General features: G+C 39.4%; 1 long non-coding RNA gene across 1 annotated transcript; it reads right to left on the bottom strand.

Annotated features, from left to right (window-relative positions):
* Positions 1-1,688: 1,688 nt before the first annotated feature.
* On the bottom strand, positions 1,689-6,681 carry LOC130927880 (uncharacterized). The gene is made up of 4 exons (XR_009066537.1): positions 6,569-6,681; positions 4,236-4,357; positions 3,933-4,144; positions 1,689-3,833 (listed from the first exon to the last, which is right to left on the bottom strand). It is a non-coding gene; the product is annotated as an uncharacterized LOC130927880 (long non-coding RNA).
* Between the last annotated feature and the right edge of the window lie 3,436 nt (positions 6,682-10,117).

Genomic DNA, 10,117 nt, shown 5'->3' with positions numbered 1-10,117 from the left:
GAGGCGAGACCACGTGAGAGCAGAATTAAAGACGCCATGATTTTAACAAGATATTATCACGTAGTTACCTTGTTTCGATCCAAAAACTCCATGTAGCATGTATCATAGAGTGTCAAGACACAGATGTGAATGGCTACAGCCTGATTTTTGGGGGATTTTATGGGCGAAACATGGTAATATAACAAGGGTCGTGATGCAGAAATCGCAGATATCAAGGAGTGGTAGAGATGTTATTTTTCATTTATTTACCCTTTTAAACGCTTTTTTTCAATTTTTCTTTGTTTGCATCGATTATTTATCATCTAACATACTGGGGAAAATGCGCCAGTAACGAAAAAAATATAATTAAGCGAAAGTTATGAGGTATATATCTGTGACTTTTTTACAGACGCCATTTTTTTCATTGCGATGTAATTTGCTTAAAAGTTTAAAATCTGCGAGTGAATAATTTTTTAAAGTCGTTTTTATGTTTTTGAATTAAATGCTAAACATCAATTAATGATTCTAAGCTAAAAATGACAGACATTTTGAATAATAAATATAATTAATTACCTTCGTTTTATAGCTTGGTTGAAACAAAAACGGTTGCGTAACGTCTGTAAACAGGGGTTTCCAGGGAAAAACGGACACATTAAAAATAGTTTGGGGGCCTAATGCGTCATTAATCTGCTATGGCAGCATATACACATATTGTTCTATCAAACACAACAGTTATTTGGGCTTAATACACAGCATTTTTTCTTTTAAAGAGGGGTGCAAGAGCAGAAACTGCTTTTTCAGTCTTTCGGATCGGGATCGCAATATTTGGCCTTGCGTACTTGGTATAGGATCGAATCCAAAATCACTGGTATCGCCCATCACTAACACACAATGACGGACAATATGGCGGCCCAATACAGCGATCACGTGATTGTGTGACGTTGGTGATTGGGGTCTATAGTCCACAATACTAATTTCACACAGCAAATAATACAGATCCTGCAACATCAACATTGTATATCCATCGCAAAGGCACGAAAAACACATACAATGCACATATACAACTCCCTTAGCGACCGATAGCGACCCCACAGGAATGTCAGTCAGGGCGATGGTAAAAAACAGAAGAAAGTGACAGTCGACAGCGAAGAACAGCCTTCCTCTTCCTCAATCGGACCATGCTCGTGATTGGCTGCGCAGACTTTGACTTGCTTGGCGCTAATCTCGTGATTGGTTGTGCGATGTTGACTCACTTGCCTCAGCCGCTTCCCGATTGGCTTTTTACAAGAGAAACAGATCAAAGAGAATACAAACAAGATAAAAGAAGATGAAAGATAAAGACTTTTTTCTCTTTTTTTGACGACGTGTCCAGCATCATGGTCTAAAAGTTCATGAACTAATCTTCATCTCAGCATTCAGAAATCAAGTGGGGAAAATGTCCGCGAGACCGGAGGAACTTCGTGGAGTGAATGAGGAGCCCAAACGTCACCGACACTCGACTGTGTGCAAACTAATGTGCGCTAAGGTTGTTCTTCACAGACTGGAAGGTTGGTTCACATTCCATGATAAGTATATTGTACATGACGGATCATGTCGAATTCATTTTTAATGTTAACAGTAGTGTCTTGTGTTGTGCTTTTTGGTTAACAAAGATATACAACACACTATGTGCTTGCACTTGGTTTCTTTATTAGCACATGGAGCTTCAACATTAACACAATTTACGGCTCTCAGCAGGCCGTGTCTCTAACTCACTTCCGCATCATGTGAGCAAACAACATTGACGTAGCGTGAACTTCATGGTGCATGCAATATTACAAGTACTGTAGTGCTTTCAAGGGATTCCAATTTTTAATCAGAGTTAATGTGATGTCAAGCACTTTGAATGACTTTTGTGCTGGATTGGAAAACAACAAAACACGAATAAACAAAAAAAAAATGGCAAGGATTAATTTTCTCCAATAGAAATCAACTTTGGGGACACAAGTTTGCAAATGAAGAAATAAGATGTGTTTGTGGTCTTGCAGATCTATAGACCCTACTCACATGACGTCTCAACCACGCCTCCGCACCATATTGTCCGTCAGCTCGTCGGGTTTAAGCATTACCGCTATGTAAATTCCTATTATGGCGTGTTTTTCTGCTCGTTAACATTAATAATCAAAATGGTGAAGGCGTGTGTGGTGGTTGGTTGCAGTAACAGAGAAGATAGACGGAGAGACTTGAAGTTCTACCGTATTCCGAGAGACCCGGAGAGGAGAGCGAGATGGACTGCTGCAATTCGACGGGAAAACTGGGCACCAAACAATCACCACAGATTATGTAGTAGTCATTTTATGTCTGGTAAGATGTGTTTAATATATATTTAGAGGGTTTTGGGCTGACAAGCACAATTAAGATCATTGCGAGGCTAATCGCCGACAACATACAGTTTCAAATTCAAGATGTTTATTTCTTCCGCCATCATTATTTTTTGAATAATATTTAGCTGGTACCAAGTGAAAGAAGCTGGCCTCGTCTCCGGATCATCAGTTAAACAGGTGTGTCCAAACTTTTTGGAAAGGGGGCCAGATTTGGTGTGGTAAAAATGTGGGGGGGGGCTACCTTGGCTGATTTACGTAGAACAATATATTTAAACACATTTTAGCAAGCCCTTCTGTGTGTCACATTTGCTTTATTATAATTTTTTTAATTCATAATTTCAACAATCTCGCCTTTGTGCCATTCTCTTTCGACACTCGGGCTCTTGCGAAATACTGCTGCTGTGAAATTAAACTAGCTTCAAGTTGCTATAATTTCTCGCTGCGTATCTTCCCTGTAGTGTTGTACATGTCAGCGTGTCTTGTTTGGTAATATACATCGAACTCTTTGAAAACAGCGACTGTCTCTTTGCAAATGAGGCAGACACAGTTGTTACGTATTTTATTGAAAAAAAATAGTCCGATATCCACCTATCCTTGAAGCGTCGGCCATCGCAGTCAACTTTTTTTTTTTTTTTGATTGTCGCCATTTAAAAAAAAATGGAAGTAAAGGGTCACACGGGGTAATGTTGCCTAGAGTGCTGCTCTTAAAGTTTTTCAAAGTTTCGTGAGAATAGGCTGAGTTTCTGTGGACAAGATAGTTGTAGATATCAGGGTAGCAGATGTCAGGCAGAGACGGCGAAGACAGCGGGTCGAAAAATATCGATTTAGGCATCAAATATGGATCTGGCGAATGGATAGACTGAAGCTTTTCCACATAACGCCTTTTATGCAACGCATCCAATGAGTTTACAGCGTCTGAAAGCACCGGGGCTTCCATGAATTGCACTATAAATTGCACGACAAATTGAAACCATTGAGAATACGGATACACAATGACGGACAATATGGCGGCCGGATACAGCGACACGTCATTCTGTGACGTTGGTGAGTAGGGTCTATATGTCAGCCAAGCCCATTATCCTGAGCAGCAGAAGTCTGCATGGATCATAGAGGAGGAGAAAGAGTCGCCATCCGAGGAAGAAGAGTTCGTACACATTAAAGGTCATCCTAAGCATTGCTTTTTCCTCATTAGGACAAATGTTTTTCAGTCTAATAGAGTATTTTTCAGTCCTTTTATATCGCGGTGTTGCTTCCTTAATAGCCGTGCAATGGACTCATTAGCCGACATAAGGTTGCACCACTCCATCGACAAATTGAAAGATTTCCTTCAACATAAATGATTTGCTGTGTTTGAAGTAATTACATTATGTATATACAGCCTAAGAGTAGCTGAGCAGTTTTTTGCCTTTCCACATTTTTGGCACTGGTATTGATAATTTTCTTTATACCACCCTTTCTTTGGTTCTTCACCTCTTGCCTCACGCTCCTGGTCTTCAAGAGTGGAAGAGTTTGTGAATAGGCAAGATAGTTGTCAGTATATTGCTATCAGATGAGACACGCACAAATAGACACGAAAACTCTGACACAAACCTTTCAGCTGCTTGCTGGCCAGGACAGAACCAGCAGACTGGTGAGAAGTTCTCCAGGGCCCAGGCAATGTTTTCTTTTTTTATTTTAATGAATACTTTGAAGAAGCCTTGTCAGATGGATGCAGGGGGAAGTTCAGCTTCAATATGTGGAAGATTTCATGTGTTGACAATGCTTTGACAGTTTAATTCAGGCCAATAAACACCGCTCATGCGCTGCAAAAAAAAAAAAAAAAACACACAAAAAGATCCCTACAAAAAGTAGAGATGAATTCAACAATGTGTCTGTGATCCAATGCAAGTTTACCGGGGTTGATGTCCGAAGCCCACTTGAGTCCATGTTATCCAATGATCTCTTAACAGTGCTGCGAACAGAGCTGTGAGAGACACCGCTGTCAGATGTGGCCTCCCGGAGGAAGAAATGGAGGGCTATGGTTTTAAATAAGACAGTGAAAGGTTAAAGCATGAGAAATGTTTGATTGTAATTACACATACAAAAAAGGTTAACCATAAACAACAAATATGGATAGATTAAAAAATCTTAATGAAAATGCAAATCATGTAAATTAATTAGATGATCAATTCAACATTATAAACTGGGTTTAACTATTTGTCAACCTAGTCCTGGTTTTCATGAAGCTCAATGATACTTTAAAAGAAGGATGGAAACACAATCACAAAATAGAAATAAAATGTAAAAATAAAACAAGCAAAGAATTAGAAGTTAAATGTATATAAACATCACATAAGAGAAGACAGAGACACAATAGGGAGAATAATAAAGTATCAATATATTAAAAGCATATCGGAACAGATGAGGCTTTGTATGATTTAAAGGGAAGGAAAATTCAAATAAAACGGTTGCTGTTCTTGAGGTGACATTAAAGGGCTATACTGTTGTAAGGACTAATTGTAAACAGGATGGTGTGCCGATCAGAGCACAGGTAGAAAGGTGACATGAATCCACTGCTGAATTTAAATGGCTTTAATTTGCCTAATATTCATCCAAATCTTCCTAGATGTACAAAAATGAGGAATTGTAACCCCACAGGGCATAAGGTATGAAATCAGTCAGTAAACAATACAATAAAAAAGGACTACGCTACATTACTATCATAAATTTCAATTTAATCACGAAAATACAAATTCACACATTCACTTACAATTATATACCCTACCCACCGACGTCACAAAACCACGTGCTCGCTGTATGGTTCCGCCCACTTGTCCGTCATTTTGTCTCTGTATTAGCATTGGTTTCAATTGATCGAGGAATTTAAAATGCATTTCATGGAAGACCCGGTGCTTTCTGATGCCGTAAACTCACTGGATGTGTTGCATAAAAGGCGTTATGTGGAAAAGCTTCGTTCTATACAGTCGCCAGATCCATATTTGATGCCTAAATCGATGATTTTTGACCGGCTGCCTTCGTCGTCTCTGCCTGACCCTGATATCTACAACTATCTTGTCCACACAAAATCAGCCTATTCTCACGAAAGTTTGAAAAACTTTAAGAGCTTGGAGGCTTATAAATGCTACGTTGCTGGTTGGGTGAAACAGGTCCTCGTACATGAAAATTCGGCAGGAATCTTGTGCTCGGAAGGTGAGTTACGAAATTTTCAATTCAAAATCTTTTGTTCTTGCTAACATCCACTGTCAAGTCTAATGTATTTTATGTCATTTGTCAATGGAGGTAGGGCTTTTAATGTTTATATGGTTTAGCGATAGCACTCTCACTACATACATACGTGTATGTTGTCGGCGATTAGCCTAGCAATGATCTTAATTGTGGTTGTCAGCCCAAAACCCTCTAAATATATTAAATGCATCTTACCAGATATAAAATGACTACTATATAATCTGTGGTAATCGTTTGGAGCCCAGTTTTCTCGTCGAATTGCAGCAGCCCATCTCGCTCTCTCCTCTCCGTGTCTCTCGGAATCCGGTAGAACTTCAAGTCTCTCCGTCTATCTTCTCTGTTATTGCAACCGACCGCCACACACGCCTTCACCATTTTGATTATTAATGTTAACGAGCAGAAAAACACGCCGTAAATAGGAGGAATGTACGTAGCCGTAACAGGTCAACACGATGTGTTGACGGACAAGTGGGCGGCAACAGTCAGGAGAGCGGAGTTGTGACGTCACGTGGGTAGGGTCTATATTATGACTGAATTCGCTTACAACAAATGGACGAATGCTGTCATCGAACGGCCGAAATGGGAAACTACCGTCAATGATAGCACAATCCCCAATACTAACACTAATACAGATCATGCAACATCAACATTGTATCTGCATCGCGGGGACATAAAACCACATACAATGCACAGAGACAACTCCATGAGCGACCCCATAGGAAAAACACGGGATGAACCGGAAACAGAAGATTCGCCACCATTTAAGAAAATGAACGAACATTAGTGCAATGATCGTTAGAGGGCTGAGCCATTATTAGTTACAATTTCACAATCTGCTTTTCCAAAATGCCTTTCTGCCTGAATACCCTACCTTCAAGCTACATAACCATTGTTCCACTGTGTGTGTTGACCAGTTTGTACTTAGCTGATCTCGATCTTGAGTAAATAAGCTGCACACGAAATTGGGCCAGGACAAGGGTAGACGTCCAAAATTTGCTTACTTTTTTACTGACGTTCTATACTGTCTGTCAGGGATGTCGGTTGTGGGGGATGGAGAGAGAGAAAAAAGTGACAGTCAACAACGATAAACAGCCCTCCTCTTCCGCAAAGGCCATCGCGCATGTGTCGCGCTTGCGCTTCAATGATTGCTTCAAAGAATCGCGCGCAGAACGGGGGTTCGAATCCCGGTCGTGTCGCTCCATTTATTTAGGAATAGCACACTATTCTGGCGTTAATTTTTATTAGAGATTAGAAAATAATAATATAGATATAGATAATAGAGTTTTGTTATGACTTATATCAAAATAATAATAATAATAATCATAAACTTTGCGCACAAAACAGCTCTTCAGTTCTCGATTACCCCAAGACCCAAAGTAAGGAAAAGTGGCATGGAAAATGAATGAAAGGATTTCCGATTACGTCAGAAGGGTTTTTTTCTGCCCAACAATAGTTTTATGGGACTGAATGAAAATGTTCCCTTGTGTCAAGCAACTGTAACTATACTGGAAAATAAATTATATAATGGGATATAAATAAAGACAAAACGGTTTGTTTTATGACCTAATAAGCTAGCTTTTGACTCACATTGACTTTGTTTCCATGCATTAATTAATATTAGTGTTTGTATTTCATTCTATCAATTATATATTTTGTTAATTTTAAAAAATGATTTATGAGTATTTTACTTCGCTGCTTTTTTTGGCTTTTTATTTTAAAAACACTTTTGCCCGTATATGTTGATGTAAAATGTGCAAATCAACATAACTTGATAACAATGAAGTAAACACAAGAAAATATTTTAATAAACGATCTGTATATTAAAGCATTTAAAACAAATTCAACACTGCAATACAAAGTGGAGAAAGTTGGTTGGAAACATTTCAAACAGATTTGGAAACATATTGACAAAATATTACACCGAAACATTTGCATAATATTACACCATCTACCATTTTAATTTTGGCTTTTGCTCTTTTAGCCATGGAAACATTTCAAACAGATTTGGAAACATATTGACGAAATATTAAACCAAAACATTTACATAATATTACACCATCTACCCTATTAATTTTGGCTTTTGCTCTTTTTGCCATGTACACATTTCAAACAGGTTTGGAAACATATTTACAAAATATTACACCATCTACCATATTAATTTTGGCTTTTGCTCTTTCGGCCATGGAAACATTTCAAACAGAGTTGGAAACATATTTACAAAATATTACACAGAAACATTTACAAAATATTACACCATCTACCATATTGATTTTGGCTTTTGCTCTTTTTGCTATGGAAACATTTCAAACAGATTTGGAAACATATTTACATACTTTTACACCAAAACATTTACAAAATATTACACCATCTACCATATTAACTTTGTCTTTTGCTCTTTTTGCCTTGGAAACATTTCAAACAGATTTGGAAACATATTGACAAAATATTACACCAAAACATTTACATAATTTTACACCATCTAGCATATTAATTTTGGCTTTTGCTCTTTTTGTCATGGAAACATTTCAAACAGGTTTGGAAACATATTGACAAAATATTACACCATCTCGCATATTAATTTTGGCTTTTGCTCTTTTTGTCATGGAAACATTTCAAACAGGTTTGGAAACATATTGACAAAATATTACACCATCTAAAATATTACACAATCTACCATATTAATTTTAGCTTTTGCTCTTTTTGCCATAGCCTTTGGCTGCCATTGCCTCCCTCCACTCATCTAAAGTTTGACTGGCAGTTTCTTGGCAGTACCAGTTGCCATAGTGGTAGTGGTGGTGGCCATCTGATTTTCTGTCTTTCTTGCATGCTTTGCAATGGATCACCTCACTCTTCCAGACATATTTTCTGGAGAAATTACTTGCCATTTCCCTTTCTCTCTTCCGCTTTCTGTAGTAGAAAGTGCTGGCTGTAAGGCTTGGGCCGAGGGGCATGGAACCCTGTGAGGACAGAGGTGCAGGAAGGGCCGGTCCGGTGGCATGCAGGATTGGCCTTGGTGTTACACACTGCTGACCACTGTGAGGATGGGGTCCAGGGAGCAGGAAGGTTGCTCCACTTGCTCCTGGTCCGGCTGACAGTGAGGTGGTAAGGACAGGTATTATAGAACCCATAACAGGACCTGGTGGCAGATGCTGGAGAGAGGTCCGTAGGCCAACTGGAGGCTGGTGATGTGGCACATGTGTAGCAGAGACGGGTGCAATTAGGATGGGAGGTGACACTGCTGTGGCACCAAAGTGGAGGACCTTTTTTACTTTTGCCATCCCAGTTGTGTTTTGTGGCAACACAAACACATGCTCATTGCCAGCTCTGGGGCTAGCAAAAGCTTCCTTTTGAGGAGTGGAAAGAAGGCGGACAGGACCAGCCTGTGGTGCATCAGGGTAGGCGATACCTTGTTGCAGTATGAGTGCCTCCTGTTTTTTTTCCTGCTTGTTGTACCTAATGAACAGAATGTGCAAAGATGTTTGTATTAATGACATGAAACATTAAGTTACTCCATGTCTAATTCAATAACATCATTTTTTTATTGTTGTTGTTTGTTTTACATATGCACACAAGCATAAAATGAAACACTGAGTGATTTACTAACCACTGTGCCAACGTGGCTGTATTGACCCCTGGAAGTTGCAACGTCGTCTCAGCCATCACATTTGCATCGGTCACGATGCACTCCCTAATGGTACTGTATCCATGGATGATCTGAGTCCACCTGCTTCGGGTGACATCTGGGGTCTTCTTGCGACCGGTGATTGTTAAGCAGAACTTAACAAAGATGGCCTCGACCACACAGTTGCAGTCAGGCCATTGAGCTGGGGTATTGGAGCCAGCGAAGCAGCTGAAATGTGAAAAAGAAATTACTGCATGTGGTGTTAACTACCTTGACCTGTTTGTTTTATTCCTGATTGTTAGAAAGCGCACTAGCCAAAGTATGTCAACAGTTCAAAGAAAACTAAAAGGACTAACACAGCGTACATAGCTTTTGATATCAGAGTTGATAAGTAACAAGTATTGATAGTTATCATTACATACTGTCTAGTGGATTCGACTCCGGGTGCCACAAATTTCTTGGTGGCCCTAAAGCGACCTTTCGCCAGCATGTCTTGATGACGAGGTGGATACACTGTCCTGGCTTTGTCAAACTCACTCAGTGCACTCCAGAGGGACACGACGTGGCTTGACTTCTCCGTAGACAACGCAAGGCTATGGTCCCTCAAGGTGCACATAGTTGGCCAATGACTGGACTGTACTGTCACTCCCTCGTCAACAGGCTTAGGCTTCTTTAGTGGGATGGAGGTCTGTGAAAATTATATAAAAAATAATATTGTTGAACGGATTTGATATAATGTAAACAAATACAAGGACTAAAATGTTACCTGGAGGCATGAAGATGAGGGAGCTTCTAGTTGAACTTCAGCCAACATAGGAGTATTATCTAAAAAATTAGGCAAAGATGAAATGTAAGATTAAAGAGGAAATGAAAATTCTCCAGACAACACGCATCAGTATAGGACGACTTTTTTTCTTCTTCTTCTTCT

This window comes from Corythoichthys intestinalis, chromosome 13 (assembly GCF_030265065.1).
Source record: "Corythoichthys intestinalis isolate RoL2023-P3 chromosome 13, ASM3026506v1, whole genome shotgun sequence".
NCBI classification, from domain to species: Eukaryota; Metazoa; Chordata; class Actinopteri; order Syngnathiformes; family Syngnathidae; genus Corythoichthys; species Corythoichthys intestinalis.
This window is presented reverse-complemented; position numbering and strand designations above follow the sequence as displayed.